General features: G+C 37.3%; 1 pseudogene; it reads left to right on the top strand.

Annotated features, from left to right (window-relative positions):
* The first annotated feature begins 19,617 nt into the window (after nucleotides 1-19,617).
* On the top strand, nucleotides 19,618-21,311 carry LOC101724220 (suppressor of cytokine signaling 5-like; annotated as a pseudogene).
* The last annotated feature ends 1,093 nt before the right edge of the window (nucleotides 21,312-22,404 follow it).

Genomic DNA, 22,404 nt, shown 5'->3' with positions numbered 1-22,404 from the left:
TCTTTACATTTATCTTTTGACCTTTTGGTAATAGCCATCCTAAGAGGTGTGAGGTGGTATCTCAGTGTGGCTTTGATGTACATTTCCCTGATGTTTAATGATGTTGAGCACGTTTCATATACTCATTGCCTGTCTTCCTTTAAGAAATGTCTATTCAAGTCCTTTGCTCAGTTTTTAATTGGATTATTTCCTTGCTACTGAATTTCTTATATATTTTGGATATTAACTTATCAGATATATGATTTGCAAATCTTTTTTCCCATTGTATAGGTTGCTTTTTCACTCTGTTGTTTCCTTTGCTGATGGAAGCTTTTTAGTTTGATATCTTACTTGTGTATTTTTACTTTCATTGCCTTGCTTTGGGATCACATCCAAAATAATCATTGCCAAGACCAATATTAAGATGTCCCCATGTTTTCTCATAGGATCTTCAGTTTCACGTCTTTTATGTAAGTCTTTAATACATTTTGAGTAGATTTTTGTATATGCTATGAGATATAGGTCTAATTTCATTTTTCTGCATAAGGATATCCAGTTTTACAAACACCATTTTTTTGAGACGGGGTCTTGTATGTAGTTCAGGCTGACCTTGAACTCACTATGTAGCCCAGTTTGGCCTCTAACTCACAGTAATCCTACTGCCTCAGCCTCCCAACTTTTGAGATTACAGGCATGTGCCACCTCATCCCCAGCTACAAACACCATTTACTGAAGAGATCATTCTTTTGCTACTTTGTATTCTTGGCACCTCAGTCAAAGATCAATGGATTGTAGATGTGTAGGTTTATTTCTAGGCTCTTTATTCTGCTCCATGGACTTATATGGCTGTTTTGATGCTAGTACCACACTATTTTGAGTATCATTAAATAATATAGGATTTAGTTTTGCTAGTTGAACTTCATAAAAATGTCTCATTATGGATGTAATCTTCTAAGGCTAGTTTTTTTTTACTCAACATTCTGGTACTAAGATTTATCCAAGCTCACTCTTCTTTACTACTCTATGTACAGGCTCCATTGAACATTCTTTTACATTTCATGATGCTAAGTAAAATATATACTAGGAATTTAATTGCTCTGTCAGAGGACACACAAATGTACAATACATCGCTCCTTTGTGTCTGGCTTTTTTCATTTAGCATAATATATTCAAGGTTCATCCATGTTGTAGCACATATTACTACTTCATTTCCTTTTATTACCAATTAATAGTCCATTTATAGATAAACTACATTTTTTATCCATTCATCAGTTGACAGACCTTTGTCTTGTTCCTTCTTTTTGGCCATTATGAATATGCTATGATCATTCCTATATGACCTTTTGTGTGGATACGGTTTTTAACTCTCACATATATAGTACATACTAAGAATGGAATTTCTGGTTTGTATTCTACTGTATGGCTATTTAACCAAGTGAGAAACTACTGGGCTGTTTTCCAAAGTGGCTGCACCATTTACATTTCCATCAGCAGTGTATGCCGGCTTTTAGTATTGTATATTTTTATGATCTGAGGCATTGTAGTCAGTATGAACTTGTATCTCATTGTGGTTTTGATATAAGTCCCTTTTCAGATAAATGATTTGCAAAAACATTTTTTTCCATGTTATAGATTGTCTTCACTTTTTTGATGGTGGATATGGTTTTTCTGATTGTCTTTTCTAACCATTCACTGTTGATGTATAAAAAGCAATTGATTTCTCTCTGTGAATCTTTAACCCCCTAAACAACTTAAATGATAGATTCCTCCAAATTGGTTTTCTCCCCCTCTCCCCCCCATACTAACGGTTGAACCCTGAGCTTCCATACTAAACTATATTCTTGGCCCTTTCAAAATTTATTTTATATTTTGAGACAAGGTCTTGCTAAACTGCTAAATTGATCTGGCTGGGCTCAAACTTGCAATCTTCTTACCTCAGCCTCCCATAGTGCTGGGATTACAGGTGTGTACCACAACAACTAGCCTTAAATCTTGTAATTTTATTTCCATTTTTGTATCTTATTTACTAGATTGTATCTCCAAAAGCATGTCAAGTAAGGCAGTAATAATGAACATCCTTGCTCCTAATTTTACAGGGAATACACCAAGCAGTGTGGGTCTGTTTTTATTTTTTTTTAAATCTTGCCTACTGTACCCCCTCATAGCAAAACCCTTCCTCCTATCCTTGACCACTTTCCTCAGGAAGAAGCTCAGATCTTTCTGGTTTTTCTAAAAGTAAAGACCTCTTCTTTCCTGAGTGAATCTTTTCTTTTCCCCATTAACTTTATTGGTACATTTTAGGTATAAAATACAGTTACATTCATCATTGGGATCTTGTACCATTACATGAGTCTCTTGGTTCTTATTTTTTTTCCCCTTCCCTTGCCCTCCCTTCACCCCCTCCACCCTTCCCTATTTGCAAAGACCTTGTTTCCATTTTTTTCCTCTTCTCATATTTTTCCCTTTCCCTTTTTTCCCTTCCCCTACCCCTCCCAATTCCCCTGCTCTTTTAGACCTTTTCTTCCTGTTACACAATATCAGTTATACATTTTTAAAATTACAATATTAAGATCTAGGAGACATTACCACAGATTTTACAGAATTTAAAAGGATATAGAAAGCATATTACAAAAATCTGTTTTGAAATAAATTTGACAACTTCTAAGAAGTAACTTGGAAGACAAATTAATGAAACTAAATCTGGAGGAAATATAAAATTTGAATAGCACCTATTAAAAAAAGTATATTCCCAGCTTGAAAACCTACTTATATGACAACAGCAGGCTCATATACATTTTAACTGATAAATTATATCAAACAATTAAAGCAGAAAAAAGAAGGAACACTTCTCCCCTCATTTTAGGAAATCAACATTGTGCTAATCCTAAAACTGGATAAAGATAATAGAAGAAAAAAGTATGAGCATAGATAGAAATTTGTTTAACAAAACAAACTATTAGAAGTCAGATCTGGCAGTATGTAGAAAGTGGTTTTTTTATAGGGATGGCAGTGTTGGTTCAGCATTGGAAGATCCAACCCCAAAAGTCATCATTTTAACAGAGGAAAGGAAAAGGACATATGATCCTGTCACTAGTTGGAGAAAAAGTATTGGACTAAATTCTACAGCTCTTCATGGTAAAAGCTATCAGGAGACTAGAAGTAGAACAGAAACTTCTCAACAGATTAAAGACATGTACTCCATACTTCCAGCGAGAATGCCTTATATGAATGGAGAAGACACAATGCTTTCTCCTTAAGGTGGGGAACAAGGGCAGATATCCTTACTCTTTATCTGTCCATGAAACTTTGAAACCTAGTCCCCACCAAAATAGTCTGGCAATAAAATGACACAACTAGGATAGGATTGGCACAGCAGAAGCAAAATCTTTATATGTAGATGAAATGTAGAGGAAATACTAAGAAATCTCTAGGAGGCCCTAGAACTTGTACTTGAATTTAGCAGGATTAGAAAACACAAGGTATATATAAAAATTCAGGTCTGTGTATACTTGCTATAAATGAAGAATTGGATATTGAAATTTAAAAGTTATCTAGCAGTACAAAGGACCTAGAAAAGTTAAAAACAAAATCAAAAACAGTGTTGTAAGACATTTATTACCTAATTTTAAGACTTCTTCTAAAGCTACAGTAATCAAGGCAGTGTTGGTGTAGGAAAGACATATTGGAATAAAACAGAGAATCTAGAAATAGAACCACACATATATGGTTCACTGAGTTTTGAAGGATTATTTAACATTAGAATTTTATAGAATATAAACTCAATTCAAGAGCTGAGGAAGAGATAGTGTTTTCAGCAAATGGCTCTAGAACACCTGGTATCCATATATAAAAAATTAACCTCAACCCTTTATTTCCATACATGAAAATAACTTGAAGGGATCTATGAACCTAAATATGAAAGCCTAAAAGTATAAACGTTTAAGAAGAAATTATAAGGGAAAATGTTTATGAATTCAGGGTAGGCAAGAACTACCTAGGATACAAAAGACATGATGTATAAAAGAAAAAAATTGATAAATGAGATTCCATCAAAATTTAGAACTTTAAATGACATCATTAAAATGAAAAGTAGTCCTTAAACAGACCATATTTACAATGCATAAAACCTATGACAAGAATATATAAAGAACTCTTACAGCTCATTAATAGAAAACCCAATTAAAAAGTAGACAGAAGAAGATGATAAGTAGCCGGTATAGCACAAGGAAAGGTGTGCAACTCTAGAATCAGAAAAATACCAATCAGTACAATAACAAGATTGAATTATACCCTCATTAGGGAGATGAATTTAAAAGTTTTAAAAGCCTTGTCATGGCTTTTTCTTTTTGTTGGATTCTCCCCCTTTGCGTTTAATTTGTCACGCCCAATGGATTCATTCTGCTTGGTTTCCTGGGGTTGTGATCCTCATTGTCTTTTCCTAGGGTATTGTCTAAAATGTTTTGGAGGGCCGGTTTGGTATTCATGAAATTCCTGAGGTGCTCTTTATCATGAAAGTATCTTATTTCTCCATCAATTTTGAAAGATAGTTTTGCAGGGTACATCAATCTGGGTTGGAGGCTGTTTTCCTTTAGAGCTTGAAATACACTTCAAGCTCTTCTTGAGGGTTTGCGTTGAGAAGCCATCTCAGTGTGAAGACTTTGGGTTCAACTGCCAGCACCGCCAAAAAAGAAAAATTTCACTTCAGGAAGTAGATTAGATATATTTCTCTAATTTTAACTATACAGGTACTTTTAATTCCTTAACAAAGTAGATATATACTTCCAGCTAAGGAAATTTCAGGATCTTCTTCAAATGAATCTGTATCACTTTCCCCTGCCTGATACACAGTAACTCGATACCTAACAAAACAAATTTATCACTTCTGTGAACAGTCTTTTTATATCATCTGTACTCTCTCCTCTTTCTTCATTGAGTCCAATCAGTCTTATGTTATTCTTCTTTGCATTGTCTAGCAGCTGCTGGATTGATTTCTTGTGTTTCCTCCCAATTTTAAAGCAATTTTTCTTTTCCTGGTCACTAATTGCAATCTTATCTTCTATATGTGAAATTCTATCCTCACATTGGTTCATTCTGCTGCGCAGACTTTGGATGGAGTTTTTAATCTCTTGGAAATACGTTTGTATCTGTTTTATGGATTCCATTTGTTTCCTATGTTGGGATTCCATCATGTTCCTCAGATCCTCTATTTTTTTATCTGTGTCCTCTCTAAATTTATTAATCATGTCTTGCACCATGAGCAAAATCTTTGCTGTTATCTGAGTAATTATTTCTGATTTCATTTTTCCCAGATCCTCTTTTGTTGCCAGTTCAGAGAGTCTAGGTGGTTGAGTATCAGAGTGTTCCATCTCATTTCCCTTTGGGGTTGCTGTAGGTGATTTGGAAGTCTGTTTTTGAGGCCTGTTTATGTGTCTTCTCATTTCCACGGGGGGGGGGGGTTGCTTCTGGTGCCCACACGGCTCACCTTCTCTGCCCTAGGAGCTTGGGATGGCAGCGGGGGAGCTTCCTTCCAGGTTCTTGGACCGGCTGAGCTTCTCTGCCCTAGGAGCTTGGGATGGTAGCAGGGGAGCTTCCTTCTGGGTGCTGGGACTGGCTCACCTTCTCTCTTTTACAGGGAATACATATGGAAAATTATGTTTGCTGTTGGGAGATAGTCTTTAACAGATTAAGGCAGTTTTCTTCTATTTTTTACTTCATTCAGAGCTTTTATTTTGAATGAGTGTTGAATTTTACTAAATTTATATTCTTTATCTATTGAGATGATCATATTTTTTCTCTTTTTTTGTCTTTTAGTTTATTAAAATGGTAATATTCACTTGACTCACATTTCTGGAATAAACTCAATTTTAGCCATAAACTCATTAGGACTTTCTTCTTTTCAAAAATAAACTTCTAGATTCAGTTGATAATATGTGTTTAGAATTGTTCACTTTGTCCACAAATGTAATCCTCTTAGAATTTTTTCATACTGTCTTGTTTGGTTTTGATAACAAAAAAAAAATTTTTGTGGGGAGTACCAAGGATTGAACTCAGGACCTTGCACTTGCAAGGCAGGAGGCAGCACCACTGAGCTAAATTCCTAGCCCTTAATATAAAAATTTAATGGTGTCATGAGTTATATAACGATTCAAGGAATATTTTTTTCTACATTCTAGAGAATCTCTGAAAATTTTGAGAGAACTTGCTGATAAAATAATTTGTGTTAGGCTGTTTCTTTTCAGGAAATCTTAATTACTGATTCTAGTAAAATAATTCAAGTTTTATTTTCTTCTCTTGGTTTTAATAAGTTTGATTTTGGAAAGTTGTCAATTTCATTTAAATTTTTGGTACGGGGGACCGACCTTCGGATCTTGTGCTCAAGTGTGGTGCCACTGAGCTAAATCCCTGGCCCTTATTTAAAATTTTTAAATTAATTGGTACAGTGCAGAGTATTCTCTTATTATATTTTAATATCTTCTGTACTATTCATATGTCCCTTTTCATTCATAATATTATTTGTGCCTTCCTGCTTTGTTTCAATTTGATCAATATCTCTGGGTATATTTAATAAAATCAATATATTCTTTTTAATGAATTAACTGTTGGCTTTGTTATTATATCTTTGTTCAATTTCTTTGATTTCTGCTCTTATTACCTCTTTCTTTCTACTTTCTAAACAATTGTATTATTGTTTTATTTTCCAAAATTTCAGGTGAGGTACTTAACTATTAATTTTCAACCTTGCCTTTTTTCATATAATAAATTTCATGCTAAAACTTTTATCTCCAAGAATAGTTTGCGTCCCATTTCATAACCATTGGTACATATTGTTGTCATTCTGAGGTTTTATAACCTCTTTACTTTGTCCCTGACCACCTTTATATCCAGGAGTTGTGGCTTATATCTAAATGTCCCCCTAAGCTTCATGCAGTCATGGTGGGGAGTTTTGGAGGTGGCTAGATCTAGGTTGTGTGATGCCAGGATTACAGGTGTGATGTTAGGATTAAGGGTGTGATGCTGGGATTAATGATTAGTCCGTTAAATGGGTAGCACAGTTCTGAGTGACACCACCCAAAAGCTGGGTAGACTGGTTGGAATATAAAGGGACACAAAGAAGCAGCTTTCCTACTACTGTTTGTCTGCTAGTGCCTTCTGCCTGGTGTGCTTTGCCTGGACTGTTGCTCCTCTACAATCCCCCTCTGCAGTGCCAACCTGTCTTGGATCCAGACAACTATGGACTGAAACTGCTACAAACTGTAAGCCAAAATAAATCTTTCCTCCTTTAACTTTGCATATTGGGTATTTTGTTTCGGCAACAAGAAAAGTAACTAAGATATCAGTCATTCTACAAAGTCCAGCTGCTTCAGTAGCTTCTTCTGTTTGCTGCTGAATAAATTATCTTTCTGCACACTTTTCCTCTGGGCTTTCCCTGTCCCCATACCCCAGGGACTTCCTTCTCAGAGTCCCGCTAAGCCTCTGGCCACTGCAGGCCAAGCCAGGCAGTTGGGTGGCCCAGTCACACCACCATTTTCCAAAGAACATCACCTCCATGAAGAAAGGATTCAAAGCGATAATAATGAATTTAGCACATTATTAAGGAAGCTTTCAGAAACTTTAGTCATTCCCTTGGTATCTGCAGAGGATTGGTCTCAGGACCCCCTCTACCCTCCTCAGATATCAAAATCCATATATGCTCAAGTCTCATATATAACATGATATAGTATCTGCATTTAACCTATATACACTGGAAAATTTTATAAACTGAAATTAGTATAAACAACTTATATACTATTTTTGATGAAATTTCTGATATTCAACCATTTTATTACACAGAAACAGCAATTTCATGTTTCCACATGTCAGGTTCATTTTTCATCTTATCAAATATTCTTTGAAAATTATTTTATTTATTTTGGTGTTTTTGAGACAGGGGCTCACTATGTAGTTCAAGCTAGCCCTGAGCTCACTATGTAGCCTACCTAGGCTGGACTCAAACTCACAGCTATCCTCCTGCCTCAGCCTCCTGAGAGCTGAGATTATAGGCATGTGCCACTACACCCAGCTGAAAATTATTTTTAATTACCACAAATTATTCCATACATATGAATAAACACTGATGTACTTAGTTGTACTTTCTATTGTGATACATTTAGGCTATTTCTAATTTTTTGCTGTTTTGTATTTGTTTCTAACTAGAATGTCATTTAAAAGCTACTAGTGAAATTTAAATAATGAATTGTGGCAATAGCTTATATATCATCAAATTTTCCACAAGCACTAATATTTCTTTTATACTCCCAAATCCTCTAGTTAGCCTACTGTCTCACAAGTCCCTCTGCTGTATTCAGCCCACTATACACATCACTGGATTGGCCTCCCCTAATGACTGTTTGTAGCCTATTTTTACTGAGAACCTTGGAAGGTAGGTGTGGGAAGAGGCCAGTTCTCTGGGTATAGACATAAAACAATATTTCCAAAGCATTCGTTCCCAGTATATTGTACACCAGTATATAGAGCAAGATTAGTCAGGTACAGTTTTGCAACTTTGTTACTGTCATCAGCATTATTCTGTCTCCAACTCTATCTCATTATTTAGTTGGGGAAGGGCTGCCTTTTCCTCTGGATGCAAATTTGGACAAGCCATGGCCTTTCTGACCAATGTTAGATATACAAAACCCTATGGTTACCTTGAATCATACATCTTAAATTCAAACTTGAAATGTCTGGCCCAATACAGTAACACTTCGCTCACCTCCCTTCCCTGTTCTACCCTTACCCCTCACAGTTCCCTCTGGTCACAAGAAAGAGCCCACTTTGTGGCCAGCCAAGCTTAGTTTCTTTTCTGCACACATCCAGTCCCTGCTGATGGCTACTTCTGAGGGCTCATGAAAGATCTAGAGAGGACACTAAGGAAGGAGGAGAGATCAAGGAAAGGTAGCTCCTACTGGTAACATGATGGGAGGCAAGTTCTCCAAGATCAGCAGATGCTTCTAGTGGATTCTTTCCCTCATGGATTCTTTCTAAAGGATCTCCCTTGCTGAGCACCTCCTTCAGTGTGCCTCTCTTTTGGCTGGTGGTCCCCAAACTGTGGCCCTTGGGATCCCCACTGATTCTCATTCACTGATCTACACAAATAAAAAAATCTACAGAAGAAGCTCTATATTTGAAACAATCTTCTGCCAAGTAAATAAATCTCTCTTCAAATGCAAACCATTCTCTTTTAGATTAATTGCTTTCTGGGTTCAAGTTCTGCAGATTTAGTTTTTAGAGCAGGCAGGGGAATAGAAAAATTTTTTTAAGGGAAGGGGATTAATTACATGTGGTACTTGTCTTTTGATTAGACTACTGTAATTTCAAGCAATGCTTCTTCATAAGATCTGCACACATACTAATCAAAGTGTCAGTGACACATGGTTTAAAAAGTGGAGCACAATATGACATCTAAGGGGAAGAAAACTGACACTGAAAGGGCACGGGAGCCAAGGGACTGAGTTAGAGGTCAAGCATTCCCAAAAGCTATGGAGGAAAAAGCATTCACTGTGACAGACTAAATCTTCCTGAGAGCTAGAGCAATGGCACTGGTACATTTCCATCCAAGGACTGTGTGCCTGAGAAAATGACAATCAAGTATGAAGGTAGAATAAATATATTTTCAGACATTTAAGTACTCATAGAGTCTATTTCTTGTAACCCTTTTCTAAGAATTTACTTGAGGATGAGATTACTAAAATAAGAAAGCAATTTAAGAGGAAGACATGCAATCTAGAAAACAGTAGATTCTACCCAAGATGATAAGAGTTCCAGAATAAGAGCTGTGCCTCAGGCCTGGGACATAAAGAAAGCTCAGAGAGATAGGGTTAGGCATGAGGATTCTTTCACAGTTTGAGACAATGTATTACAGCTCTTTCTATAACATTTAAATTTTCCAACCATGTCTATGTACTTCCTTACAAAAATTAAAACTATTCTAATTAAAAAATACTATTGATATCATTAATGGTCCAGAGGTAGCCACTCACAGAAACAGTTTTTGTCTAGAGGCTTTGTTAATGGTACTTTCTATACAAGTTAGACTAGACTGACAATACAATGAGCTAAATTGGCTGTTTAGAAATAACCTTATGAAGTAGAAGACAGGCTTTAAAATGAAAATAAGAATTTGTATTTTAAGCTTTAATTAGCATATACATTGATGTCATTATAAAAAATATTTATGTTCTAGTTATAGCACAAAAAGCTTTGAACCAGGAGGCCACTCAGGTTCTACTCCAAACTCTGTCACCAATACATTGTGGGACATTCGTGAAAAAACACCCAACTTCTGTTCTTCAGTTTCAGCATTTATAAAAAAAAGAATTTTAAAATATACATATGTATTGATATTGACCGCCTCCTAGTAGACAATGTTCTAGACCTTGAGGATATAACAGAGAACAAATCTCACTGAGCCACATTCTAACAGGGGGACAGATAATAAGTAAAAAATGTAAAATTCATATAATATGCTAGTAGGGGATGAGTCCTATGGTGATACATAAAACATAAAAGACTGACAGAGTACTGGAGAAGGTTATGCTCTTTTAAAAAAGAACATCAAAGCAGGCCTTGAAAAGTTAGAAATATTTAAATAGACTTGAAGATAAGAACAAGACATGCTAACTCTGGGAGTAGAATACTCCAAGCAGAAGAACTACAACACAAAAATACTATGCTATGGAAACCTGTGTAGTATCTTAAAGGGATAATGGGAAAGGCCCTGTGGAAAGAAAGTGTGTGAGGGCAAGAATAGATGAACTCAGAGATTTGACGGAGGCCTGATCACACAGGCTGGTGAGCTATTGTAAGGACTTTGACCTTTATTCTCATGGCAATGCATGGGGGATTTTAAGCTGATTAGAGATATGACTTGACTTTCATTATACAAGAATGACTGCTGTCTGGAGAACAGGCTATTGAAGACAAGAATCACAGCAAAGAGATCAGGTAAGAGGCTCTATAGTGATCCAGGTGTCATGGGTTGAATTGTGTCCTCTAGAATTCATATGTTGAAGTCCTCACCCTCAGTACTTCAGAATGTATCTTTACTTGAAGATAGTCTTCAAAGAGGTGATTAAGGTGAGATCTTATGACTTCTCCAATATGACTTGTGAAAAGGAAAAACTTGAACACAGAGATACATGCACAGAGGTGGTGATACAGAGGCACATGGAGAAGCCAGCTACCTATATAACCTAAGGAGAGAGTCCTGAAACAGATCCTTCCCTCACATCTTCCAGGAGTGACCAATCCTGCCAACATCTTAATTTTTGTCTTGTGGGTACCTGAATCATGGGATATTAAATCTATTGCTTAAACTACACAGTTTGTAAAAGTTTATTAAGGCAGTCCTAGCAAACTAATACATCAAGTAAGACATAATAGTGACTTGAACCACACAAGTAGCAACGGTAGTGATTAGGCTCTGCATATGTTTTTCAAGAAGAGCCAAAAAGATTTTCTGACATTATCAGGGATGTATGAGGGAAATGTAGGAGTCAAAGTTGACTTCCAAGTTTGGAACTGAATACCTGCAAGAGCAAGATTGCTAGACTGAGATGCTAGAGGCTGAAGCAGATTTAGAGGTAGGTATGAGTGTAAAGTCTAGGTAGGAACTCTTTTGGATATGTCATTACAGAGAGGATTAGGGATAATTATGACACAATTAATATAGAGAATCAAATGCATCCAGTACACATTTGTTGTATATTTTCTGTGTGCAAAGCACTGAAACAGTTCAAAGATATTTTTCAAGTTTCTGTTTTGTAGAAGCATAGATTACAAATTGCATGAACAAGATGTTCAGTCACCAAATGGTGAAGACATCAAAACTGAGAAGTAACCTGGCTATGCACAATTTGTCTATACTGCAGTCAGATAGTTTTGTTACTGGACTGTTAAATTTCCTCTACAGATAATTCCATATTTACTTTATCATCTGTGAGATGATAATGACAAATCATTACAGTTAGTACTCTGAAATGTTTGTTTGAATTTATATATGCTCCAGTATGTCTGGTTTTAGTCAGTATTGGTACCATAAAGATGTACCTGTCTCATGAGGAAATCTATTTTCTAGCATTGTAATAGCTGCAAAGAATTTTAGTAACAGATTTCTACAGTTCCGTTAGATGGAGACAACCATGTGTTTTCTTCTCCAGATAAAGTCAAATTTAAAGAACTTGATCTTGCCTACTTATACTGGTTAGATTTTGGAAATCTGGAAATGGAGCTATTGGAATTCCAAGAAAGCTCTATCTGAAAAATAAACTCTATGACTTGCATGCAACACTTGAGAAGATAGAATGCAAAGGGATGTGCACAATTGGTAGTTCTGAAAATGAGAAGTGTGGAATGCTCTGACAAGTAATGAAACCACTTGGGATTGCTTTTCTTTGTTTGGATCATCTTATGCTTGTGAGCAGCTGTTTGCAGCTTTGAATTATATCAAATCTGACATAAGAAACAGATTAACAGATGACCTGAGTGCATGTGTTGCTCTCAAACTAATAAAGTATGAGTCAAGGTTTGACTAATTATCAGCAATCATACAAGAGCAAAGATCACATTAATCATACAAAGGCACACAAAATGCAAACTTTACCTTTCAATAAAAAGCTACTTCTATCATTGAAAGCTCTGTTATTGTGTTTTTCTTTTAAGGCAAAAGATATTATGTATGAGTTGTTTTATCCAAACTAAAACCTCAGTATTAAGTTTTAATTGCAATGCTGGCACTTTGCAATGTGGTTTGGGGTTGCAGTTTGGTCATCTCTAAAAGATTTGCTATCACTGCTCTATATTTTACTTAATCCACACTGTTATGCCTAGTTCACAACATTCTACTTGCATGTGATTTAGGCCCTGTCTAGTGTGTGATTCACACAGCAGCATGGGCATCTGCTGGGCCACCCCAGACCTCCTCAGAATATACATTTTAACAAGACCCTCTGGATTAACGAAATCTACACTAATATTTAATAAGCATTGGCCTATGCTGTATGTGTAAATTTTTCTGGATTTGTCTATTACTGTGACAAAATATGAGATATTTAGGTTAATAGGAGGAAAAGTTTACTTTGGCTCATAATTTTGGAGGCTTCAGTCCACATCAGTTGGCCCTTTGCTCTTGGCCCTATGAAAAGGCAGTACATCATGATGGGAGCACATGCCAGGGAAAACTGCTTATCTGGTGGCATCCAGGAAGCAGAGAGAGAGAAGTCCAGGGCCCCAGTATCCTCGAGGACATGCCCCCAGTGACCTAACTTCCTTCCACTAGGCCCTACCTCCTAAAGGTTCCACCACCTCCCAACAGCACTATAGGCTAGACACCAAGCCTTGACACATTGGTTTTTAAGGGATATTCAAGATCCAAACTATAACACTCCTGGGTTAAGTCCCAACTTCCCAAGGAAAAGGCAAAGATGAGGAAACCTAGGAAGATCATTGCAGTCAGAGTTCTTCCATCTGGGAGAAACAGAAGTCCTTTCAAGACAATTCAGGTGACAGGAAATTGGTAGATAGTGAAAAGCCACAGAACTCAGAAAATGCAGGCATTAACCTAGGTTTGGAAACCAGCTTCTCTGAATCTCCCCTGGGTGTCTTGGCTTCTCCTCTGGCACCTGCTTCATCTTTTCTCCTCCAACTGGCCTTCCAGTAGCTTTCTCTTGTCCAAAGCCACTTATGGATTCTGTATTTAGTGTCCACGCATCATTGGAAACAGTTGTCTTTGAATTCAAATTCATAGAGAAAAATTCAAAAGCACATGGATCATCTTTTGAGATGTCACACAATGTATAAGTCACTTGTAAGTAAGACTATCCCTTCCCTGTCAGGTAGAATCAGGAAGGTCAAGGTCATGTGACTAGATAGAGGCTGTGGTCCAAGACGACAGAGTCCTTTAAAAATCTCTGGGCAGAATTTCCAAAATATGTGTGCTTAATGGGGGAAAAAATTATTCAAATGTAGTTCAAGTTGGCAAATATAGTTGTCTCTGTAGCTCCAATTCTGCCTTAGGTCAATTAATATAGGGTACTCTTCTTCACCAATGTGCCCAAGCAAATCCAATCATACCATGTATATTTTAAGTTTTAATAAGTAATAAGGTCAGAGTACACTATGAAGATTTCACTTTAGAGTTTTCTTTTTCTCATTTGTTCTTCTCCACATTGACCAAGAATAGCTCCTGGCTGTTCTTTCACAGCTTGCAGTCAGTGGACCCCAAGAGTCCACAGGCTGTGTTCTTCAAACTGGGTGGCAATTTCACAAGGATTTTTTTTTTTTTTTTTGGTACCAGGGATCGAACTCGGGTCCTTGGGCTTGCCAGGCAGATGGTGAAACCACCGAGCTAAATCCCCTGCCCATCAAAAGGATTTTTCGTCTTACATCCTTACTATGGAGACAATGTTACTCCTTGGTTTCTTCTAGTACCTTCTGCCAGATGCCACTATCACTGCACACTCTTGGAGGACTACAGCTGCATGAACAAGGAATAGAGGTCCCCAAGTGTCAGCTTCAGGTTAGGCTCCCCCACAGGGATTAGGGAGCAGGTTCATACCTAGTGGCCAGCTATCAATCAGAAAAGTTTGTAATGCCTTGGAACATACAACCCTATCATCTATCTATCTATCATCTATCATCACTTGAGAAGGATATTGCTACATAGTCCAGGCTGGCCTCAAACTTGTGGTGATCCTCTTGTCTCAGCCTCCAGAGTGCTGGGATAACAGTTGTGTGTTACCAAGCCTGGCTTCCATTTCTATATTTGGGAAAAGATATCTATCCTCTCATTATGGTTTATCCTTATTATTTAGTAGTAACCTAAGGCATCCCTTAGGTTATTTTTCTCACAGTTCATATCCCATACTTTACCAGAAAACTCTGCTGACTCTACCTTTAAAATATATGCAGCTTCCAAATACTTCTACTAACTACATCCATGACTATCACCCCAACAAGGTCATTCCAGTCTTATGTCCTACATTAACCCAACAGCCTCCTGAACTAGTCTTTCTGCCTCCATTGTCCTCTTCATAGTCTGTCCTCACCTCATTAGCCAGAAGATCCTTACAGTAGAACTGTTTAAAATCTCAAATGGCTCAAATCTCACTTGAGAGCAAAAGACATAGCTTTTAAATAGTCTACCAGGTCCCACATCTGTTTCCCCACATTTTTAACTTCACTTAGTGCATAGCTTCTCCTTCTTTACTGCAGTCCAGCCAAACTGGGCATCTCAGAAAATAGTAACAGCTTCTAATATTAAGCGTCTATTATGTGCCAGGTACTTTTTTATATTTAATACATGGAAAGTAAGACCCTGAGAGGCTACAAAACCTGCTCAGGGTTACATACTCAATAAGCAGGAATTGTGAAAATGCAACCTAATCAAGGTTTAGCTATAGAGCCAAATCTTAACTACATAGCACAGCCATACTGCATTTAAGCCTTGGAATTTTCATTATTGTTACTTTCTAAATACTCAGATAAGTCTTTTTTTCCCCCCTTGACTTGAGAACATTGGAAATATTTTCCAAGTAATTATTTTTTTATTTTTACTTTTCACATACATGATTCTTGGTGGCTTAAGAGCCAAATTCTCTAACAACTAAAGGTTGCTTTAAAAAAGTATATTCTGTCTCAAGGATACAGGATTTAACATACATCTATTAGAGCCACCTTACATACTTTTGATCTATAATAATTTGCAGCTTCCGTCTTTATATCCTTTATCTCATACATATTCTTTGAGCTCCTTTTCAGAATTCAGATTCTCTAATCTCTTTGAAAATAAAAAGAATGCCTGTAATCTTCCTTGAGATATTCCTTTGACAATATTCCTTACCAACCTTATCTGTTCCTTGGGGGGCCGGTGAAGGTAGGGCTATGGGGGTCAGGGCATAGGGTTCAGGTTTATGGTAACTATTCATTGTTTCCCTGCTGCACATTACTCATCTTCTAAGAATAGCCCTCTATTTACAATATCCAGGACACCTTAAAGGAAACTGGCTATCAGAAGCAGCTGGCAATTTGGTTTTCACAACACACTCATACCAACGTGGTGGGGGGAACAGGGGAGGGCATACATTCATACTGTTTCTACATTATCCCTGCAGAGCAAGAGGTCAGTGTTGCTCATAGTGGAGTCTGATTCTCTTGGAAACTCATCTGGTGCTTCTCTCAGAATTCAGCTACCAGCTGTGGTGGTGACTTCTCACTTTCAGAACATTTCTCTCTTCATTTGTATGCTGGAGTACAGAAATTCAGTGATTTGCTGAGATGACTTACCAATCCCACAAATCTTGTCGTGGAGGATGTGAACTGAACTCCTGTTAAGGTTGTGTCCCTGCCACCAGAAAATCTTTTAAGTGGACTTTTCATGGTGGTGACATTTTCCTTTAAAGTTTTTTCTTGAACTTGAGAGGCCTATTGGAATTCCTTTTGGAGTTCATTTTCAGTCCAAAAATACTTGGCAGATATTCTTCCTCACCTGTGGTATAAACATGGCTATTTCTTTGTTTCACTGAATATAAAATTTCCTGCTTATATCAATTCTTTTTGTCTTCGATGATTGTAAAGACATGGAAAGTCTTCTTGTTTAAAATGTGAAATAATTAGGACTCTATGAAGCACTATATCCCAGGTGGCTGGAAAAATAATAGTATCACAATGATCATGGTAGGTGGAGGAGTTGCAGCAGGAAAAGAAGAAAGATCAAGTTGTTGGAAATCTAAATAATTGGTAATTAGAAATTCATGATTAGAGTTCAGAAATATTGAAGTAATTACCATGTACCTATCAAAGTTGAAATTGTGCTTCTAAATCCAACAGAGAACAGTTCAAAAATAATAATCACAGTCATATATTTGGTCTTATCTGTAGCATAATCAGGTTGGGTCTTTAAAAAGATAAGCTAAAATTTAATAGGCCGTAACCAGAAGGTCAGGCAGGACCAAGCCTACATAGACCTTGGTTTCAGGCTCAGGTTTCACTGGAATCACAGACTGAGACATAAGAAACAGAAATCATGACAAAAATCAGAGGGCAGTAGCCAGGTGTGGTGGCACAGGCCTGTAGTCCCAGTACTTGGGAGGCTGAGTGAGGCAGGAGGATTGTCACAAGTTCAGTGTTAGCCTGGGCTACATACTGAGTTCAAGGCCAGCATGCTCTACACAGCGAGACCCTGTCTTAAAAAACAAACAAACAAACAAAAATTTAGTGATCAAGATGAAGCATACAAGGGGTAATTGGAAAATAGGGTGAATTTTTAAATTTACTACAGTAAAAGACACTGGCATTAATCCCCCTTAAAATACCACCCCCACTCTGAATATACTTATCCCATCATTCTTGGCAATGCTTTTTAATGTAGTTTTTAAATTTAAACATTCACTTTATTTTTTGATCACGCTCACTGACCAAATAATTTATGGAAATTTCTGTTAAATAAAAACATTACAGTGTGTCCACATCTACCTTATTCACCAGGAACCGTGTTACTTCTGGCTCTCCCCACAAAGTCAAAATGACGGTGAAAAATAAATGTTTTGGATTCAGGATAGAGGCAGCCATGGCAGGTCAACTAAAGACACAGTTGACTTCCAGAACTGCTTCAAAAAGTGACAAAAACAATAAGTAAGTGTTCAAGGGGGGAGTAATTTGAGGAAGATTAACGGCAGTGTGTCTTCTACTATATCAAATTTGAAAATTTAAACATCCACCAAATTGTTTAATCATACTTCATAGTTTATAATGTGTAAAGGTCTGGGATTTGAGAACCACTAGGAGTGGATATTATTAGAACAAGACAAAATAGTTTAGACATTACCTACCTTTGACCCATGTATTTGTTGTGTGTATCTATTTTTTATTCTCAAATGTTTTAAGGACCAATTATTACCCTCTTGTCTAAAAGGGGAGCTATGACTCCAATAATTAATGATGTTTTTAATAGGTAAAGGCTAACAAGCTATTGTAGCTATCATGTCCACCGTGCTTTATCGTTTACAAAGATTTTTTTATACATGTTATCTTATCTGACTACATTTTTGAGTTTTTAAAAGTTATCTCCATTTTTACATGAGGAAATTGCAGTGCAGACAGGTAAATGGCTTGCCTCAGGTCACATATCTACTACATTTGCAAAGTCAATAGAATGAAAGATCTATTACCTACTTATCTATAGTCTCCTCTACACCTGTTGAACATATCGACATCTATGTATTTTCAATGAGTGACTTTCCCATAAGTGTAATATCATTCAAATGTGTGTGGGTAGAGCAAATATCTACTGACCATGGCAAATCTAGCTACCACCTATGCTTAGGTATAGTCAAAAGCATCCTTGACACACAAGATTTATAAAGGTATGGTTTCCCTGGCAAGATACTTTTTATTTAAATATTTCCATTTTGCTGGGGATTTAGCTCAGTGGTTCTGCCTCCTGGCTCACAAGCACAAGGTCCTGAGTTCAATCCCTGGTACCAAAAAGCAAACAAACAAAAATTTCCATTTTATATTTTTTCCATCTTATATGTTGTGAGGATTAAAGAAGATAGTGGAGTCATACCTTTCAAAGGGAGTAGTTTTAAAAATCAGCATGTACTGATGTGGTGGCATTGCATTATTATAATATACATCTGCATACACAGCTATAAATATTATCAAATAATAAAACTACAGTTATTGTACAGAAATCAAGAGATGCAAATTAAAACAATGCTGAAATTCCATCTCACTCCAGAAACAATGGCTATTATCAAGAAATCAATAACAAATGCTGGTGGGGCTGTGGGGAGAAAGGAATCCTTCTCCACTGTTGATGGGAGTGTAGACTGGTGCAACCACTGTGGAAATCAGTGCGGGGATTCCTCAAAGAACTAGAATTAGAGGACCCATTTGACCCAACTATTCCCCTGCTGGGTACTTTCCCAAAAGAATTAAAAGCATCATACCACAGTGATATATGCATACCCATGCTTATAGTGGCACAGTTTGCAATAGCTAAATCTTAGAAACAACCCAAATGCTCATCAACTAATGAATGGACAAAAAAGATTTTTTTTCTACAATGGAATATTATTCAGCCATAAAGAAAGATAAACGAGACATTTCTAGGTAAATGGATGCACTCTGAGAAAAATACTTTTAAATGAAATAAATCAAACACATGTGTGTAAATATTGCATTGTCTTTCTGGTATGAGAAACTCAAAGTGAAAATAAATGGGCCAGGGATTTAGCTCAGTGGTGCTCCTGCCTGCCTCACAATCACAAGATCCTGAGTTAGATCCCGGCACCAAAAAGAAAAAGTGAAAAATAAAGACCAAAAAGAATAATAAATACAGTGAAATAGGAAGAAATTATTCAAAATTATACAGAATGTGAGATACCTTGCAAATACTTAAAATGTTTTAGGACCAAAAAAAGGTACAGTATTGTTAGGAAATGAGCTGTAAGATTAGCAAATGAAAATATATTCTTTTTAGATCACGACACACACTGTTTTTACCACTATAATTCTCTAATCAGTTGTTATGAAAAATTATTTTTTCATAGAATGCCGCACCACTCATAGTGGGAGCTGGTGCATAGTAGGCTCCGCGGCGTTTCTGGAGAATTGCTTTTCTGGTCGGAGGAAGATCTAACAGTCAATGGATAGTGGGGAAAATGTGGAATACCTTCAAATACAGATGTCAGAATCTTTTCGGTCATGAGGGAGGAACCTATAGTGAAAATGTGGACATGAATTCCAACAGGTGTTTGTCTATCAAAGAGAAAAACATCAGTCTGGTAGACTCTGCTCCTCAGCAGTAAAGCAGTCCCTTAAGAGAAAATGTTGCCTTACAGCTGGGATGAAGTCCTTCAAAGAATTCTTCAAGGAGAAGCCAAAACTGTGCTACTGAAATCCCTCAAATTGTTGAAATAAGCATCGAGAAGGATAATGATTCACGTGTCACCCCAGGAACAAGACTCGCACGAAGAGATTCCTACTCTCGACATGCCCCTTGGGGTGGGAAGAAAAAGCATTCCTGTTCGACAAAGACCCAGAGTTCTTTGGATACTGATAAAAAGTTTGGTAAAGCTCGAAGTGGACTGCAAGGGAGAGAGAGGCGCTACGAAGCTAGATCAGTGCACGACATGGACAGTGTTTCCAGCAGAACCGTAGGGAGCGGTTGAGACAGAGGCTACAGGACACTGTGGGCTTGTGTTTTCCCATGAGAACTTACACCAAGCAGTTGAAGCCCCTCTTTTCCAATAAAAGAAAAATATACCTTTCTGAATTGATGCTCGAGAAATGCCCTTTTCCTGCTGGCTCAGATTTAGCCCCAAAATGGCATTTGATTAAACAGCATACAGCTCCTGAGCCCACATTCAACCTTTTTTGATACATTTGATCCGTCCTTGGATTCTATAGAAGAAGAAGAAGACAGACTTAGAGAAGACGGCTTAGTATTGAAGAAGGGGTGGATCCCCCTCCCAATGCACAAATACATACATTTGAAGCTACTGCACAGGTTAATCCCTTATATAAACTGGGACCAAAGTTAGCTCCTGGAATGACAGAAATGAGTGGGGACAGTTCTGCGGTTCCACAGGCTAGTTGTGACTCAGAAGAGGACACGACCACCCTGTGTTTGCAGTCACGGAGGCAGAAGCAGCGCCAGGTTCCTGGAGACAGCCATGCTCATGTTAGCAGACAGGGAGCTTGGAAAGTTCATACACAGATTGATTACATACACTGCCTCGTGCCAGATTTGCTTCAGATTACAGGGAATCCCTGTCACTGGGGAGTGATGGATCAGTATGAAGCAGAAGCCCTTCTGGAAGGGAAACCTGAACGCACATTTTTGCTCAGGGACTCCGCGCAAGAGGACTACCTCTTCTCTGTGAACTTTCGCCGCTACAAGAGATTCCTGCGTGCCCGAATTGAACAGTGGAATCACAACTTCAGTTTTGATGCCCACGACCCGTGTGTGTTTCACTCTTCCACTGTAACAGGACTTCTAGAACATTATAAAGACCCCAGTTCTTGCATGTTTTTTGAACCATTGCTTACTATATCTCTGAATGGGACCTTTCCTTTTAGCCTGCAGTCCATCTGCCCTGCAGTCACCTGCAGGTGCACTACGTACGATGGAATTGATGGGCTCCCTCTACCGTCAATGTTGCAGGATTTTTTAAAGGAGTATCATAAACAAAAGATTAGGGTTCACTGGTTAGAACGAGAACCAGTGAAGGCAAAGTATTCTTCTGTCCCCAAAGGGCATTAACTAGGCTTGCTTTCATGCGCATCAGTACACCTCTCAGAACCACAGTACCAATGCTAGGTTTTCTCACACAGTCTGTAAGTTTAGTTATTAGTCTCTGTCATACGCAGTCTGCTGTTACTTACTCAGACAAACGTGGTGCCTACTGAAATAACAAGTGTTTAGTAAACCTATGAAAACATTTGCCGGTTTAGCTAACAGTTTGGTTTTCAATGGCTGTAGTAATTTTGTGAGGCAACTCTGGGGCATTTGCTATGAAGGATTCTATTTCTTACTAAAGAACAAATTACTAGTATTAGATGAGTATTTCAACGGTGTGACTGTTTGAAATTATTTTTTTCTAAGAATTTTTCTATAACTTTCCAGAAGTGAGTGATGTTTGTAGTTACTATAAATCAAGCTTGGAAGTCCAAAAAAATAAAAGACTGCCTTCCTTTCAGAGGAAAAAAAATAATGCAACTTTCTGGCCACAAGGGCATAGTGCAGTTCACTTGAGTGTTGATGTAGTTTATAGTCAGTCTCCTTTTCTCTTCTTTGAAAGGTACTATTAAACCAGGTTTTCTAAATAGTCATTCTTAAAGTTTCAGACTTAGCGAGTTTAGTAGAAGAATTTTATTCAAAGACCCTAGGTATTAAATTTTTTTCAATGAACACTTTAACTTAAAACACATATTTGAAATAGCTGCTGCAGTTGTAGTCCTGTGTGATTTTTTTTTAAGTTGACCCGTGCAGTCTAAACATTGTTTCATTAAAGTTGGATGTTTCTTGTGCCCAAGATGAGTTTATGAACCATGAAGAAAATGAGACTAGAAATTGCCCCAACAAGTCAGACAGTAGTAACTACAGTGGTTGCTGTTATTATTGTTAAACTATAATTAATAATTTGGATGGCAGTATTTATCTTTGTTGTAAACTCTTAGCTGAATTGTTTATAATTTATAGAACTTCAGTGCAGTTAATTCATGGAAAAACCTGAAACCTAAATTGCAGATTTAAAAGGTAATGTACCACCATCATAACTGTAAATAACTTAGCACCTTGTCAGAATAGTATGTAATACAACTTGAGCACTTTGGGAAGTATTACCAAGTTCTAGTGTTTGTGTAGTGTTGAACTGAATCTTCAGT

This window comes from Heterocephalus glaber, unplaced genomic scaffold (genome assembly GCF_053883595.1).
Source record: "Heterocephalus glaber isolate CG9 unplaced genomic scaffold, H.glaber_assembly_v1.0 deba00001720, whole genome shotgun sequence".
Taxonomy (NCBI): Eukaryota; Metazoa; Chordata; class Mammalia; order Rodentia; family Bathyergidae; genus Heterocephalus; species Heterocephalus glaber.
The sequence above is the reverse complement of the archived record's forward strand: the minus strand, read 5'-3'. Positions and strand labels throughout refer to the sequence as shown.